This window comes from Phyllostomus hastatus, unplaced genomic scaffold, assembly GCF_019186645.2.
Source record: "Phyllostomus hastatus isolate PE091 unplaced genomic scaffold, TTU_PhHast_1.1 phas_contig_58, whole genome shotgun sequence".
NCBI lineage: Eukaryota > Metazoa > Chordata > Mammalia > Chiroptera > Phyllostomidae > Phyllostomus > Phyllostomus hastatus.
In genome coordinates, this window is record NW_025333916.1 from 20419098 (window position 1) to 20437052 (window position 17955).

At 42.1% G+C, this 17955-nt stretch overlaps 1 protein-coding gene and 1 pseudogene across 1 annotated transcript in view; one reads left to right on the plus strand and one right to left on the minus strand.

Annotated features, from left to right (window-relative positions):
• SV2C (synaptic vesicle glycoprotein 2C) overlaps positions 1–17955 on the minus strand; it is a 190364-nt gene that overhangs the window by 149375 nt on the left and 23034 nt on the right. The window lies entirely within an intron of this gene.
• On the plus strand, positions 8381–15758 carry LOC123824945 (annotated as a pseudogene).

Here is a 17955-nt window from a genome sequence, read left to right on the forward strand (position 1 = left end):
AATAGAAATGTTATTTTACTTTTTCACTCACTTTTTAGGCAGGTACAGTGGCATTTTCCAGAGGTTACATGTGGTGCGGTGACATCGTGGCTCTCATGGTTAATGGAACGTGCACTTGCAGTTTCTTGTGTTTTAAAAGTTTCTCAGTTTTAGTTTCTGATATGATAAATATCAATAGATTTAATCTATAAAAATGAAAGCTCTTTTGTCTTTAATAATTTTTAAGATTAAAAAATGGGTCCTGAAGCCAGACCAGAAATGCAAAACTACAGTTTTACGGGAATCCCCTTGATTGGATCCGGAGTTGAGATACTTCCCTTTGGAGTTTGTTTGTTTGTTTGTTTGTTTGTTTGTTTGTTTCCTATACAGTGTTGAGTTTACCCCTGCCAGAGCCTCATGAGTTTCACAAATGTCTGAACTAATTTTTCTATCAGTAACTTAGGTCTGGACTTCCACATTTGCGAAGCTACCGATAGGCTCAGGACTTCCGTCACAGGTGAATGACACGTTCCCAGCTCTGTCTGCAGTGAACAGTTGCAGACTCTCCTTGGTTCCAGATGAGAATGGGCAGTGTGTCCCTGGACCCAAGCTTGCTGCTGACCACATCCTGGCCATAACATGGAAGGCACAGCATTGGCTCCTACGCACTGCTATTTATGGCACCCAAGGATTTTCTTTTCTTTCTTCTGTAGTGAGCTCTTATTTAAATAATATTTTGATGTGCCACCCATGTTTGTGGAATAGGGTTTAGCACAGGCTCCATCCACCATCTTGACCCAGGGTTTGGCACTATTATCACCTGCTTTAATCACATACATTATACTGAAAATTTTCTCATGCTTTTAAATATTCTGCTACCATTTTTATTTATGGTATACTATAATTCATTTAACATTCCTACCACTGTATATTTAGGTTGTTTACACTATTTCAGTGTTATTGATACTGTGGTGATGCACACCTTGTGTGTGTTGAGAATACCTGATGTCAAAGGGATTCTTATAGAATATTCCATTGTCCTTCTGAAAGGTGGTAGCAACTTATAACTCCCAGAAGCATGTACAACAGCCCCTATTTCCTTGTGTTCTCACCTATACTGGAAATTAGTAGTTGACATTTCTGGCTAATTACAGAAAAATAGTGTTTTATTATTTTCAGTTTCATTTGATTACTAGTGAAATCACACACCTCTTTCCTTGCAACATCTTTTATCTTTTGCCCATTTTTGTATTGTGGTTTACAGTGGGTTTAGGGGTATCCCCCAGAAAGACACATCCAGACCTCCTACCCTCCAGAACCTATGAATATGAACTTATTTGGAAAAAGGTGTAATTAAGTGGAAAATCTCAAGATGAGATCATCTGGGATTGTCTGGGTGGACACTAATCCATTGGCAAGTGAACTTATAAAAGGCAGAAGAGAGAAGACACAGACACAGAGTGGAAGGCCTTTTGAAAATGGAGGCAAGGATATTAGAGCTATACAGTCACAAGCCAAGGAGTATATGGAGCCACCAGAGACTGGGAGGGGCACAGAAGGGTCTTCCTCTTCAGACTGAGTGCAGCCCTGCCACGTCTTGAACAGGGAGAAAAAAGTTTCTGTGTTTGAAGCCACCCAGTGTGGCGATGTGTTAAGCAACCACAGGAAACTAATTCAAGGTCTTTTCTGTTGGGAACTGCCCTCCCTGGTTTCAGAAGCTGTAACCCCCCAGTGGCCAAGGCTGAGTGAGAGACCTTGAAACTACAAGCCACTAAGGAGACAAAGCTTATTTATCTCCCTGGCAAGGGTGCTGCCTCTGTCCCCTTTACTTCACCCTGCTTGGCCACAAGCAGATGGCCAGTTCAACAATGACAGGTAAGATTTCTCAAGGGAGGGATGACCTAAGACAGGCAGGGTCATGAAGGGGCCCCCCGGGAGGGACTAGGGGGGCTACAGAAAAAGGGAGCGATGGACCTTCGCCCCTCAGCTTTGACATAGCCTGAGTCCTCATTCCGTCTGCAAGAAGTCTCCTAATCTCTTGGCTGCCTTACTTCCCCCACCTGACTTAAGCCTGAAACAATGACAGAGGGTGGTGCTGTCCTGTGCTGAAAAGGGCGGGTTCCCTGGGGCAATCAGGCCTAAGAAAGAATACATAAGATCCTGAGAAACTTGTTTTGCTAAGAATGCTCTCAATTTTCTGACAAGGGTCCATGCAGGAAATGAGTTTGTTTCCCAAAGTTTTATTGCCCTTTGGCTAACTGACCCTGACTCAGAATAAGCCCTCATAGTTCTTTGTATGTTATCTATTGTTTGATCCTTACTGCCTGACAATGATTGATGAGCTTTACCTGTATTCCTATGCAAATTAAACCCAATAAAAGCCCATTGAGGAAAGAGTCTTGGTCCTTTTCCTTCGAGAGATGGACCACCTTTCCTCCCCAAGCACATCATGTCTTGGTAGACTTATCCTCATCCGTGGTGGACAGGGGTGGGGGGGAGGCGGTGGGCTCTGCAAGTAAAGCTCCCCCACACTTTTCCTTATTGAATTTTAAGAGCTCTTTATATAGTAAGCATCTAAACTCTTGTCATATATGTTGTAAATAATTTTCTCAGATGAACTTGTCTATGGTTTTTGTCATGTAATGCTATTAACCTATTTTTATAGTCTACTAAAGGGGTCTTCTTTCTTGTTTTCTGCCTTAGTTGTTTATTAAGGCCCTCCCAAACTGCCAAAATAGTTATCTCTATTTGTTCTAATTCATTTCAGTTTCTTTGTTTAATGTTTAGTTCTGCAATTTATTTAGCTATATTGTGTGCAAAAAGAATTTTAAAAAGTAATGAAGTACCTCAGAAACACTTATTAAAATGCCCCTTTTATGAGAGACAAAACTCATACATACATCTATTAGGACTGTTTTGTTTGCAAATTAATTTTAAGGGAATTAAAAGTGTGAAAATAGTTGTCTCATCCAAAAATATACCTTTCTATTTATTTATTTCTTTTATGTAACTCCCAGGGGTGTCCAACCCACGGCTCTAGGGCTGCATGTGGCCCAGGATGGTTATGAATGCGGCCCAACACAAAATCGTAAATTTACTTAAAACCTTTCTTTTTGCCCATCAGTTTTCATTAGTGTTTGTGTATTTTAATATGTGGCCCAAGACAACTCTTCTTCCAGTGTGGCCCAAAGATGCCAAAAGGTTGGACATCCCTGATTAGACATTTTCTTATTATGCCTGTTATTTAACAGACAAGACGCATATATACATATATAAATACATACACATTTTTAAATTTTTTATTTACTTGTGTATTTTTTATTGGTGTCTCAGAACCACACTATATATTTTGGCCACAAACTTTAGTTTCTGTCAGACCTATTCGGTGGGCCGGGAAGCGTGCTCTCTCTCACCACAGAACATCTTCCTCAAAGGGGAACGAAGGGGGAGCAAAGGTGCTCCATTGTGGATTAGATCACAGGAGCTGCACGTGTGGCGTTAACTTGTTCGAGGAGAATTCAGGAAGGGAAAGCTCTGAATCATCATCTGACAGTCCTAGCTTAGCTTTCCCTCACCGCCCTGCTGTAGACGGGACCCTGGTCTGGTAAAGTGCTACAGGAAGTGCCTTTGCAAGAGAACTGGCAGGAGCCTGGGGGTGCTGTCAGCAGAGCCTAGTCCCTAAGTAGCTGCCAGGATCTTGCCACCCCCTGGGGAAACCAGATGCCTGTGGAGTGTCAAAGCAATCTGCATTGTTAAGCATAATCAGTAACAAAGCTACCATCCACAGTCCCCCCTCTTAAGTAACAGCAAGACATCCTCTTCCGTGAAATGACCAAAGACCTTATGGCAGATGATTTCCCTGGCATCACAGGGAGGCTGGCCATCCACAAATGCAGTAATAACCACTCAGAGTGAATGAGGTCAGTTCTCATTTCACTGGGACTTAATGAATCACGTGAGGGAAACTCGAAGAGAAACCAAGTTAGGAACTGAATTCCTTCCTGGAAGCACTTGGGTAACACAAAGGCTCTGCAAAGCCAGAAAGAGTAGAGGAGTGAGTGACTTCCCTCAATAACTGTCCCCATCTCCCCTGTAATGACTAAAGGACCCCCAAAAGATCCAGTCATTCACTCATCATGTACTTATTAAGCACCTATTATGTGCCAGGTACTCTTCAAGGAACTAAAAAAGAGATTGAACAAAACACACAAAGTCCCTGACTGCAGGGAGCTTTCTTTCTAGTGACAAGACAGATATCAAAACAAATAAATATGTAGTTTCATGTAGTGGTGAGTGCTGCAAATAAAAATAAAGTAGGGTAAGAGGTTAGAGCAGCGCTGTCCCACAGGGCTTTTGGAGATGTTCTGTATCTGTTCTGTCCAATACAAGTAGGGCAAAGACTTGTGTTTCAGTAACAGTACCTGGCTAGTAGCTGCCACGTTGGACACCGCAGGGTTAGAGAGTGCAGGAGGTGCTGCAACTCCAAGGGAAGTGGTCAAAGTGGGAGCCTTTGAGTAAAAGACTGACGAAGGCCAGGGCATAAGCCGTGCTGTTTCCCAAGGACTCAGAGCTTTGCAGACACACACAGAACAGGAGGAGCAAAGGCCTCAGGTGGAGAATGGCAAGGAGACCAGGCAGCCAAGCAGTGTCAGGGAGGAATGACAAGGGAGGTGGCTGGGGACAGATCATAAAGGGCTTTGAGTGCCACAGTAAAGGTGGTGAGTTTTAGTCTAAGTGGGAAGGTGTTACAGTCAAGGATCTAGAAGAATGTAGTTCAGCAAAACCCCATTTACCTGAACATTGGAAAGGCCTCTTCTTTAACGGAATCTCATTAGCCCTGCTCCTTCACATCTATTATAATCTTTATTATGACTACAATCATGTGATAATATTACAATACAGGAGGCATTTATGAAATCTTTAAAGACAGGTTTAAGGATGGAGGAGCTGGAAAAAAAAGTTCCTCAATACAGATCAAGCGATCAAGAGAAAAATGCAAGCAACTCTTAGTTGTACCCAGTAGGTGCTTCATAAGATCTGTGATCATTTACCTGTCTCACACGTTCATTCTCTCATCGGCGCTACTTCAAAATGAGACTAGTTCAGTTTCTCTGCTTGCTTGCTCATCACTGGGAATAGAGGAAAAAGAAATGGACCCAGGCAATTTATAAGTAAGATAGTTGCATCTCATGTGTTTAAAAGTTGGCTATGGAGCCAGTGAAATATTGGTGTTGGGCAGTTACTGAGACCCAAAGATGGAGGAACACTAAGAGAGTCATGTACTCCACACCCTGTCTCAGGGGGATAAACACACGATTGTTCCTAAATTTATACAGAAACGCCATGACATCCCTTGAGCAAACAGGTGTTCTCAACATATTAAAATGACCTAAGGGATTAGACATAATCAGCGATCTTATTAGTGAGACAAACACACAGCTCCGTTCCAGACTGCTTTTGCCACTAACTAGCTTTGTGACACCAGGCCAGTTACTTATGGTCCTCAGCACTCGGTTGTTTTGTCTGTAAAGTGGAAAACAAAAGTGCTCTTGGGAGGACTAAATAAAATGGCATCCAAAGGCAAAGCTTGGTACCTGGTACCTAACTCAGGAAGTGCTAGTTGACTTGAAATCAAAGAAGACAAGAAGAATGCCCTTTGCAAATATAATTCATGGTCCAGCAGTGCTAACGCTGTCCATTTCCCTTTATGAAAGGAACAGTGACTGTTAAACATAGGTTGTTGTGTTCCTGCCTAGCCAGGAAGTCAGGAAGCAGCAGCCTCTCTTTCAGAAAGAACTCATCCTGGGCGTTCCTGGCTGTTGCTGAGATACACATTCCGAGGTTTAGCAGTAAGCCAAGCACCAAGAAGCATGCCTATTTGTTTGCTTGCCTTTTCTGAGCAGATCAGGCAATGTGATTAGCATACTTGCAGAGTGCTAATGCCATTTACAGGCAGAGCTAGATTTATCATCTGCCTCGCCCATATTACGTAGATAACAGCAAAACACTTTCTCCTGGACATCGGTTAACTAACTCCCTCGGATGTCAACAGGATGAGGGAACAGACCTCACCCCCCGAGCTTGTACCTGTACTCTCTTTAATGTCCGAAAGTGACATTTTTTTCTTTCTGCTTTGTCCATGTTTTCCTTAGTAAATATTTCACTTTGCAAAGTTCCTAGGGCGATGGCTACTTCAGTAACCCCAAGCTCAGGATAAGATCCCAGGAGCATGATCCTCATGGGATGCTCTGGCTCACTCCCCGCACAGTTCATGGGCTCTGGGAGAGAGGTGCCAGAAACTTCCTTAAGGCCCCCACCAGCATTCTGTGGCTAAATGAGGGTGCAGCTTGGAGACCAAGGAGTTTCAATGGTGCAAGTGGTGCACAAGTCCCCACAGCATGACCCACAAAGCAAGAGAACTGGGGTGTTCATGTACTCCGTGTCCCCTGTTCTGCCCAGAGTTCTATGGGAACCAGACACTTCTGCGTGATCATGGTAGCCAGCTGCTGGAGAACAGGAGCCCTCGTCTCTCCTCTGTCTCTTTTCCAACAAAACTTTCTCCTTTACTGTCATTGGAAAAATAGCTGCTCAACTAATTCACACACAGCATATAAATACATGGAGTTCTGAAAGTAGTCCACCTTCCCCTGAGGTTTTTCTCATTTTAATTCTTTTTTTAGTCTGAGGAAATACATAAATTGAGGGATTTCAAGTTCAGTATGTGGGTTGAGTTAGGTATCAGGGCACAGGAAGGACTTCTTGATTTAAATCCTCCCATGTGGTCTACTGAATATCCCACCAGCATATGAGAACAGATCTAGTTCAAAAGCTATGGTCACAACGGGAGTCAGAAGTCATCCATCCACCCACCAGACTACTAGTTCTTTAAAGAAAGAGAACCTTGTTTGGGTTCATCACATATTCTTGGTGCCCAAGGCAAATCTGGACACTCATTCAAACAACAGCAACTTTCCACCTATTCAACAGCAGGGTCCAGACTCTCCCCAGACTCTATGCATACAGAAATTAGAGGCACAGTCATTGCCATCACCACCATGTAGACCCCTAAACCACACTGTCTAAGACAGTGCCCCATGTCATCATGCTCTCACCTTTTATGCTGCTTTACTTTTTAATTTTCTTATTGCATATTTTCCATCACAATTTAACACCCTTTCCTCCCCTACAAAGACACTGTTGTCCACGTCCATGAGTCCTTTTTCTTTTTTGCTCAATCCCTCCACTCCACTCCCACAGCTGTCATCCACTCTCTATCTGTGAGTTTGTCTCTATTTTGCTTGTTAGTTCAGTTTGTTCATATGATACCATCTATACAGTAATTGTCTTTCTCTGGCTGGCCTATTTCCCTTAGCATAATGTTCTCTAGGTCGAACCATGCTGTCGCAAAGGGTAAGATTTTCTTCTTTTTTTATGGTCAAGTAGCATTCCATTGTGTAAATGTCCCATAGTTGTTCTACCCACTCATCTACTGATGGACACTTAGGCTGCTTCCATACCCTGGTGATTGTAAATAATATTGCAATGAACATAGGGATGCTACTATTCTTTCATAGTAGTGCTTTGGGTTTCTTCAGATATATTCCCAGGAATGGTATCACTGGGCCAAAAGGCAGATGCATTTTTAATTTTTTGAGGAGTCTCCATACTGCTTTCCACAGTGGCCGCACCACTCTGCACTCCTACCACATCCTCACCAGCACTTGTTCATTGATTTACTGATGATAGCCATTCTGACAGGTGTGAGGTGATATCTCATTGTAGTTTTAATTTTAATTTCTGATGATCCATCTTTTTAAAAAAGATTTTCTTTGTTTATTTTTGGAGAAAGAGAGGAAGAGAAACATCACCGTGCAAGAGAAACATCAGTGAGTCTTGCATGCTGTGAACCAGGGAGCTGGCCTGCAACCCAGACACGTGCCCTGACCAGGAAACGAACCCTGACCTTTTGGTTTGCAGGATGACGCCCAATCCACTGAGCCACACCAGTCAGGGCTATGCTGTTTTTCTTATGTATCACCATATGACAACATATTATATATTTTTTATTTGTTTATTGCCTGACTCTACCTACAGACTATAAACTCCATGAGAAAAGAAACTTCTGCTTTGTTCTTGGCTAAATTCCCAGCACCTAGAGGAAAGCCTGACATGGTCTAAAATTGTTTGTTAAATCACTGAACAGAACACTAGGTTAAGCAAAATTGAATTTTCATTGTTGTTGTTGTTTTTATAAGGCTTGTCGGAGCCTTTGATAGGCTAGCACGCATTATGTGCATCTTTCCTTCCAGGAGGGGGAAAGTTATCTGAGCCTGCAGTCCAAAATAATCTTCCAGAACAAGCACTCGCAGGACTAGTGTGGGGGAGCCCTCACAGGGGCGAGATGCATCATGGTGAAAACGTGTTTCCCAAGGCTGCTGACAAGGAGAAGTCGGCTCCCTCCAGGAAGACCGAGGCTTTCACCTGCCACTGTGCACTTCCCACAACACAGGGGCAAGAAAAACATCACTGCCCCTTAGTCTGATCCCAGGAAAACAAATTAATTTTGATGTTCCTTGGTCTAATTTTGAGGAGGCAAATTAGTTTGATGCTGTCCCCGGGCGGCGGACACTGTGCGTCATGGCCGGCACCGTCTGGAGAAAGACGCCTGCGCTCGTCTGCTGGTCTCCACCAGCAGCACGGAATCCAATTATAACCGTCCCAGACGCCCCTCTCCAAAGGGAAATATACTGCTGGACATATTGGGGCTGGGGGAGAAGAATGAAATACATTTCCTTTCTGGAAAAGGGCCTTCCTTTACCCTCTCTCCTTCTCACATAATTCACAAGTAGTCCCTATAAGGATTCATCATGAATCATCACTTTTGCTACCCCCATAAGGAGTTCATATGTGATTCTTTAAGAAAGACAGGTCTAGGTTCTGTAAGGCAGGTCTAGATTTAAAAAAAAAAAAGTCATTGATGGTGTTTAGCATTCAAAGGTCCGTTAAAAAAAAAACAAAAAACTCCTGGGCCACAGTAACATTTAATCAGTACACATTCACAGGCGCCCACGCCATGCAGAGGCTGAGCGGTGCTGAAACGGGTGGTATGAAAGATATCAGAAACCAGGCACAGTGTTGCCTGCTTGCCGTAAAGATGCTGAGAACCGGAACTGGGGGCGTGGGATGGGAGACCAGCGAGAAGGAAATGCAGTCTGCTCCCTCTGAAGTCGCTCTCCACTCCCACCTCATTACTAGTAGCTGAAGTGCACATCAGCCTCGGGCACGCTGTGCCCACAAAGGGCCGGGGCAGGAGCAGTGGGCAAGGGGTCATTCCACTCATCTGCCAGAAGGGAGAAAGGTCTCTGGGCTCAGGGTGGACACTGCCTTGCAGTTGATTCCAATGTATTTGGAAGCACTGCCAGCAGGCGTGTGAACCAGGTTTTGAAAGGCTTGTTATGAAAGTGACCAGTGACTTGGGCTTTAACAGAGTATTTGGGACATTTGGGCTTTGAGGACTGAACCAACATGTCTGGAAGGACAAAACAAACAAGCACACTTGTGGAAAATAAGTGGATGATTTTCCTCCTGGCTGGAAATGGTTTCATCTATCCTAATTGAATTTTTTACCTTAGTGAGACTTGCTTTTTGTCCTCATGATGTAAAAGATGGTTTAAGGTTCTCTAACTGTAAGCAGAATCCATCAGGCCTATCTGGTTCCTTCTCTCCACTTCCAAATGTGTCCTCAGTTGGTCCATAATCCCAAAACCACAGTACAGGCAATCTTCCACTCCCAGCGCTCGGTGTTCAGGGATATGCAGTTATGGCATGTCGCCTGCATAGCACATTAATATAAAGTATTTCACATACATCATCTAATTTGATCATCATTTGTACTCAGAGGGAATTTTGTAGATAAAGAAATTGAGGTTGAGCCCTGGCCAAGTGAGTCAATTGTTTGTAGCATCATCCCTTATACCAAAAGTTTGCAGGTTCTATTCCTAGTCAGGGTACATACCTAGGTTGTGGGTTCGATTCCCAGTCAGAGCATGTATGAGAGACAACCAATCGATGTTTCTCTCTCACATTGATGTTTCCCTCTCCCCCTCCCACTTTCTCTCTCTCTAAAAGTCAATAAACATATCCTCATGTGAGGATTAAAAAAAGAGAGAGAAATTGAGGTTGAGAGGTTGAAAGATGTAATGGCACTGGCCCAGAATCACAAAGGATCAGTTCTAAGAAATGTGAAACCAATTCTAAGACTCCCAGCTGAATGCTGTTTTGCAGCTGCTAAGCCATGCTGAACTCCACACATTTTGGTTCTCAGCATCTTTATGGCAAGTTGGCAACACTGTGCCTGTTTTCTGATTATGTTTCATCCCATCCTGGCTTCCAAAATCCAGTTTCTAATTTCTCTGTGAAATGCACATAAGGAAGCAAACTGAGAACAGCAGAGCTCCATGGTGAGATCAGTGCTGGTGGGCTGCCAGACTGGTTCACGTCTCCATCGCTCACTTCTGCACACCAGCCTCCCAGCTCTTGGGTCCATCAGCACAGATACTACAAGTCAGAGAAGCTAATGGGACTGCTCTTGATTGTTCATTCCTCAGCGTTAACTCTGCAATCCCTGAGGGTCTGTTGAATTAGATTAATAGCTCCTTCTGGAACATGCCTTTGCTTGAGAGAATGTCCTGCCTACTAACTTTATATGCAAATACAGCAATTCTACCCAAGTATATTTCTACTGATGCTGCATTGTCAGGTAGATTCATGCCTCTCCTTCTTGCAGCCAAAGAGGAGGCCCACCAGAGATACTCCACACCCTTGATTTCCAGCAGAGGGGACCTCATCTGCTGTCCCACCTCCTCTACCTGAGGCTAGCTGGCCCTGCTAGCTGCTCTAGCAAACTCCCACAGCTTCTCTTCTATTCAGTAGCGTTCTCTTCCTAAAGATCTAAAAAAACAAACAAACCCATAAAAGTAAGTCTTTTGTGACATCCATGTAAAAGAAATGCTTCACAATTTGGTACAGAGACACCACTTAGAGTTGTTAGGTGATTAAAAACACCACAGGCAGTCAGACTCCCAAAGAGCAGTTGGCAACAAGATGTAACCCCTAATTGTTATTCTGTTTCTATGGAAAATCAGAGTTGACTTAAGTCATTGTGTCTTGAAATATCTATTTCATGGTTCATTAGTTAGTCAGCCTTGTCTTTGCCTGCACAATGCCAGACAACCAAATCAAGTTTTCTTTACCACAATTGACCAAATTAACAAACTGTCCCTATTTGCTTTAGGATGGGAATATTGACCTCACATTTTATTTCCTTTTGATCCCTACATCAAGTAGCAACAGATAATTTAACACTTCATCTTGAAACCAAAACAGTCTTTTATGTCCTAAAAGGTTAAATGATTTTTAAGGTTATCCAGTAAAAAGACATTTTCCTCTATAAAATACAGATGTTCATTTTTCCAGAACAGAAAGGTATTTCCCTTTCTAACACAGTGAATCAAAGAATTTCAAAAACACTTGTGCTTCAAAGCTTTTAATAAAAATATAGCAATTAAAACATTTCTTTAGAGAGAGTTCTGCAGATGTTGTCCATGCCTCTAATGTCAGATCATCTCAGCATCTGAACCGCAGGCTCTCTGCTCGCATGTCCCTGGCGTTGCCTGGCAGGCGGCTCCTCCAGATTCCTTGGTTTCAGTCCTGCCCTTGACGTCCTTCAGCCCTACATCAGGGACATCATGCTCTTGTTGTCTCTTAACTGAGCTCATCCTCAAACAGAAGTTACTTCGTTATGTTCATATTAGTGTTTAATTGCAAGTCTCTGTTATCGCTTTTTAAAAATTGAGAATTTAAAAAATGCTTTCTAAATACTTTAAAAAATCTTTTGAATCTTATGAATTTGCTTTCATATCACATGAGCTTCTGTTGATTCCTCGCCCTCCACCAGTCATGGGTCAGTGGCCCTAAAATAAGGTTCCCTGTGCTCAGTGTAAACAAATACATCCAAAAAAGTGCCTTGGAAAACAGGCATCTTCCACATTTGCCTGCTGTGTGGTGCAGACTAAATATGAATGACCTTTTCTTAAAATGTGATTTTTGCATACTTAGGTGTAATGTAAAGTTTAAACAGATTTGTAGATATTTTACTGGGTTCAAAATTAAACTTTATTTTAAAAAGACAGATCTTAGCAAAACACTGTAAAAATTCTTTTGTGGAAATTGCTTCCTTTATGGGTCTTCAAATACTCCTATGTCCTAAGAAATCAATTCTTTATATATATTTATTGTTTTGTGTGTATGTTTTGTTTTGGGGTCCCTTCTATCTTAAGAAATCAATTCTTAACACTGCCAAATACAGTATCAAAGGAAGATGCAAATGAAAATACTCTGAGCCCTGGCTGGTGTGGCTCAGCGCACTGAGCACTGGCCTACAAGCCAAAAAGTCACCAGCTCGATTCCTGGTCAGGGCACATGCCTGGGTTGTGGGCCAGGTCCCCAGTTTAGGGCATGGGACAGGAAACCGATTGATGTATCTCTCACACGTGGATGTTTCTCTCCCTCTCTCCCTTCCCCTCTCTCTAAAATATAAATAAATAAAATCTTTAAAAAAAATAAAATAATCTGGAAAGTATAGGTATTATTGATTGTTCTATCTAAATTCTGTGTGCACAGAATCTGACTTTTGTGCCAGTCCATTACTTTATGGCAGCATTTCTTGAACTAGTTTCAGTGGAATACAGGTCAACGAAATATTAATAGGTATTAATATATTAAGTATTTCGAATTCACAAAAGAAACAAGGTACCATTACTCTCAAAATTGTTGAAATTGAGCAAAAAGTTCATAATTCTCACATTTAGCAACACTGTGTTGCTCTTGATTTAGACTACTTCTAAACTTGCTAATTATTTCTTTTTGTTGTTGTTGTTCACTTACTGATTTTCTTAAGAAGCCTAGTGTTGGAAGTGTTTATTTTTCCATTGAATTCTTTGGTCATTTATGGCAGCACTTAATTCCTTTGTGTACTTGTTTTCATGGTCTACTTTACACCTACAGTGTAGCAGTTATTGAGCTTCTACTGGTGATCTGTGAATGCATTCATTTTTTTGACATTCAACAGATCTTCACTGTCTTTCTGCTATGTGCCAGCCACTCAGGATACAACTATAACAAGCAAGATTTTCACCTTATGGAGTTTTCATGAAAGCATGAAGAGAAACACAATAAACATAATAAAATAAATCACATCATTTATTAGAAGATCATTTGTGCCACAAAGAAAATGAAAAGCAAAGCAAGGAGAATTGAGAGTGGGGAGTGGTTACATTGCAGTAATAATTAGAAAATATGGGGTAGGCTTCATGGAGATAAGTTTGGGCAATGACTTAAAGGACAGTCATCCAAGAGGATATAATGGAGAAAAAACTTCAGAGCAGAGAAGATGGAACAAAATCTCTAAGTCAGGTGCATGCTTGATATATTAGAGAAGCAGGGAGGAGGCCAGTGTGGTGGGAACAGAGTCATAAAGGGGAAGAGTAGGAGGCAAGCTCAGAAAGGTAGCAGGGGGTCAGGTAAGGTAAAGCCATGTGGGCATTTGCAAGGACTTTGACTTTTACCTTGAGTATGATGAGGAGCCACTGCAGGGTTCTGAGGAGAGAAGGGACATGATCTGATTTCCTTTCAAGAGATTTTTCTGGCTGTTTTTGCTGAGGATGGACTCTAGAGTGTGAGAGTGGGAGCAGAGACTAGGTGGGAAGCAATTTCAGTAACTCAGGTGGCTCAGGGATAAGGAGCAGCAATGGAGGTGGTAAGAAGCAATCAGATTCTGGACATAATTTGAAGGTAGAGTCACAAGGACTTCTTGATGTGGAGTGTGAGAAGAAGGGGAAGAGTGGATTTTCCATCAAATGAGACAGAATTAGGTATAGAAGCAGCTTTGGGTGGGGGTGGGGAGAAAAAATCAAGAGTCCAATTTTTAGACATACATATTTAAGGTATTGATTAGACATACAACAGAGAGGCTGAGTATGTAGTTGAAGTTCAGGGGACAGAGGTCTGAGTCAAAGTTATATACATTTGGGAGTCACTGCATAGAGATGGATTTTAATGCCAAAAGTATGGATGAACTCGCTAGGATAGTGAGTGTAGGTGGAGAGGAGGGGAGGAGAAGGGAGTAAAGGGTTGCACCCTGGATCACAGGAAGGTTAGGGGTTTAGAAAGAAGAGAATAAACCAGCAGAGTAGATTGAGGTGTGACCTATTGGCTGGAGGAAGCCCAAGAGAATGTCATTTCATTGGGAATTAACAATAAAGGTATCGGGGAGATGTGTATCAGCCAGGATCCATTCAGGAAGCTGAATTGAGATAATTTAATATAAATAATTATTAAACATGAAGTTGTTAACTAGGTAACAAAAACAGGAAAAAGTGAACTCTAAACTGTCACAAATGATGTTACTGTAAGGAAAAAACAAGCACTTCCAGGGCTGGGGGAATTATTAAGGAAGCTGAGAGGAAGGGCCCCACATAGATGAGGTCAGATCCCAAAGAAGCAGGTGCTGCCCAGCTGGTGCTAGTGTTCCTGAGCTCACAGGAGGGACTGCATGAGTCTGGGAACTTTTTCTAAAAAGAGGCTGTCAGCACCTGGTGCTTCTGTCTCTGACAGGGCTATGATGATACAGTGCAATCGTGTCCCAGGGCTGCTACAGAAAATGACTATAAACCTGGTGGTTTAAGACAACAGAAATTTGTCCTCAGTATGGAGACTAGAAGCATGTACACAAGGTTTCAGCAAGGCCACGTTCCCTCTGAAGGCTGTGAGGGGATATCTGCTACATGTCTCTCTCCTAAATTCTGGTGGCTGCCAGGCATCCTTGGTGTCCTTTGGCTTGGAGGCACGTCACTCCAACCTCTACCTCCATCTTCACATCATCATCTAATAAGGACACCAGTCACTGGGTTTAGGACCCATTCCAACCCAGCATAACCTCATCTTAACTAATCACACCTGCAAAAACTCCATCTCCAAATAAAGTCACATTCTGGGGTTCTGGAAAGACATGACTTCAGAAGAAACACTATTCAACCCAGTACAGACAGGTCCCACAAGCACTGGAAAAGCTTCAAACTGGCTTTTCTCAGCACTGCCTATGGAGATGGCAGCCATCTCCAACTCAGTACTGTGGCTGCCCTCAGACCCCTCATGAAACCCAAAGTTGTCAAAGAGAGGACCAAGCTCTGGCTGGTGCGGCTCAGTGGATTGAATGCTGGTCTGCAAAGCAAAGGGTTGCTGGTTTGATTCCCAGTCAGGATACCTGCGTGGGTTGTAGGCCCGGTCCCCAGTATGGGGCATGCAAGAGGCAATCACACATTGATTCTTCTTTCCCTCTCTGTCTCCCTCTCTTCCCCTCTAAAAATAAAGTTCACCTGGCACCATTCAGATCAATATGTCAAAATTAAGCGGAACTGACAGAAACCCAGAGGCACTGACAACAGGGTGCGCAGAAGATTCAAGAGCCAGATTTTGATGCCCAGCACTGGTATGGGAGCAACAAGAAAACAAAGCACGTGCTGCCCAGTGGCTTTGGGAAGTTCCTGGTCCACAGCGTCAAGGAGCTTGAAGTGCTGCTGATGTGCAACAAACCCTACTGTGCTGGGATTGCTCACAATGTTTCCTCGAAGAACCGCAAAGCCACTGAGGACGGAGCAGCCCTGCTGGCCATGAGAGCCACCAGTCCCAATGCCAGGCTGTGCAACAAGGAAAATGAATAGACAGATTGTGTACACATTGTATCTGTGTTAATAAAACCTTAAAATTCTGCCAAAAAAAAAAAACCCTCTTCAAACTGGAATCATATGTGGCAATAGGAAGAAATGGTCACTTCTAGGGTAGAGAAGTTTTTCTAAGCCATAACACAAGAACCACATGCAGACAGGAAGCCCCTGGGAAGCACATGAGAAGGAGCCAGCCCCTCTTCCTCCTCCAGGCTCTCAGTATGTCCTGTTGACAGAGAATAACATGGCCTGACCTCACAATGTAGTATGCAGAGTCTACTGCCAGCATCAGAAAGGGTATATAAATAGATTTTGAGCTGATAGACAATTTCTTAACAATTAGCACAAAGAGGGAATGACCAACTGTGTCAAAAATTGCTCATAGTTAACAAAGATGAGAACTGATAACTGACTACTGGATTTAGCTTCAATTGTTCCATGGTCAAATAAGTTCAGGAAGTGCTGCTCTATGTGTTTTTGTTAGACTGGCCCGGCATTTCAGCACTCTGGCCAGCTCCTTTCCCACCCGTTCAGGCGATTTTGACTGCCATTAGAGTAGTTAACAGTCATTCTGTACCTGCTGCTACATACAAATGCTTGCAGTGCTGCCCACGGCCTCCACGCTGCCTGTCAGTCCCCTCTGCTAAACTTTATTTTGATATTTAATGTTTCTTAATTTCAGTAGGAAGTCCATGAATAATTGAAAGCAGGTGCTTATGTTTGTCTATTTCTTTGGAGGATGATAGAAGCAAGTAAAAGTAGCAGAAAGAAATTGTTTTAGTAAATCTGGAACAAACTCAATGCATATTTTGGAGACCTAGATGCACCCTTGATACTTCATTGATACTTTCTGTTGATATTTTCTGTTCTTTAAAATAAAATTTACAAAATATGCAGATGTCCTGAACATTTAAAATTACATAACACAAAAGGAAAACAAAGAGAAAACAGTACAAGAACAGCATTGAACTATGAATGAAGGAGGTTGGATTTCAAGACAACTTTTGTCACTAACTTGTTCCTCAGTTAGGCAAGTGTTTTAACAGCTTTTGGTCTGTTTTTCTTCATCTAGTAATTAGAAAGCTGGCATAACAACTGTCAGTTTTTGATTTGTTACCTAACACTAAAACTCAGCATGTATGGTAATCAGTGTTGTTATGCAATTACTTTGAATCTTGAGAGTAGAAATCAGGAGAGGATTTAACTTCAGTACATAAATTACTACTTTTGCGCTCTATAAAAGGGTTTGCATTTTTCACAGAAAAATGACAGTACTCAACAAATTTATAAGCTAACACAAACTAAAACACTGAAAGTGAAATTAGAAAAAAAAACTTACTTGTCTATCACTGTTACTGGTTATTTATTTGACATCTGTGACTTCCTCAGAAATGAACCAGTTAATGTGTCTAAACTAGACAGTAAAACAGAACCAGGGAGCACTCGGTGTGTATCTGCACATGAAAAGGGAACAATGGGAAGAATGCATACAATAAATCAATGTGGGGCGGGTCATTAATCTAGTTTAGCTCTGCGAGGAAACAGAGTCCTGACTTCTTTGTGCTGAGTCTCTGTATGTCCAGAAATTCCATTTTTCACATTTGTGATTCATTTATTTGGGTCTGAAACCACCCAGGAATCCCTCTACACTGTGCTAAATGTGAAAGGGGTGGGGAAATATATCAAACTAGAATTCTACCAGAACATGTATTTGGTCAAACAAAACTGATAAACAGTAACTGTGGGTATTACTAAAATACCTTAATTTGGAATAGTACATTGCATGTTGATAACTATCACAGAGAAAATAACTAAATTTGGATACACTTGAAAATAATCTCATGAAGAAAAAAGAGGGTTTATGACAAATTCTGCTTGGCACATGCACACACGTGTATTTACTGTGACTGTTTCCATTTGGTGATAGTTATCAAATTTCAATGTAAGGTAATAATGGAAGCTATATCTCATTTCATATCTGAAAACACTGTAATTTAATTGAATATCAGAAAGCCATTTTCTTTAAAATTACTTTAAGAGAAATTGTTTGCAATAATCCATTCATTTCTTTTTGTGTGTGTGCAGAATATAGCTATTTCCCTCAAGCTTTCTTACACTAAAGAGAAGCAATGAATGGTCTTTACTGCCTTTGGCTGCATAGACCTCATTAAGAAATTTAGGGTGAATTTTCTCC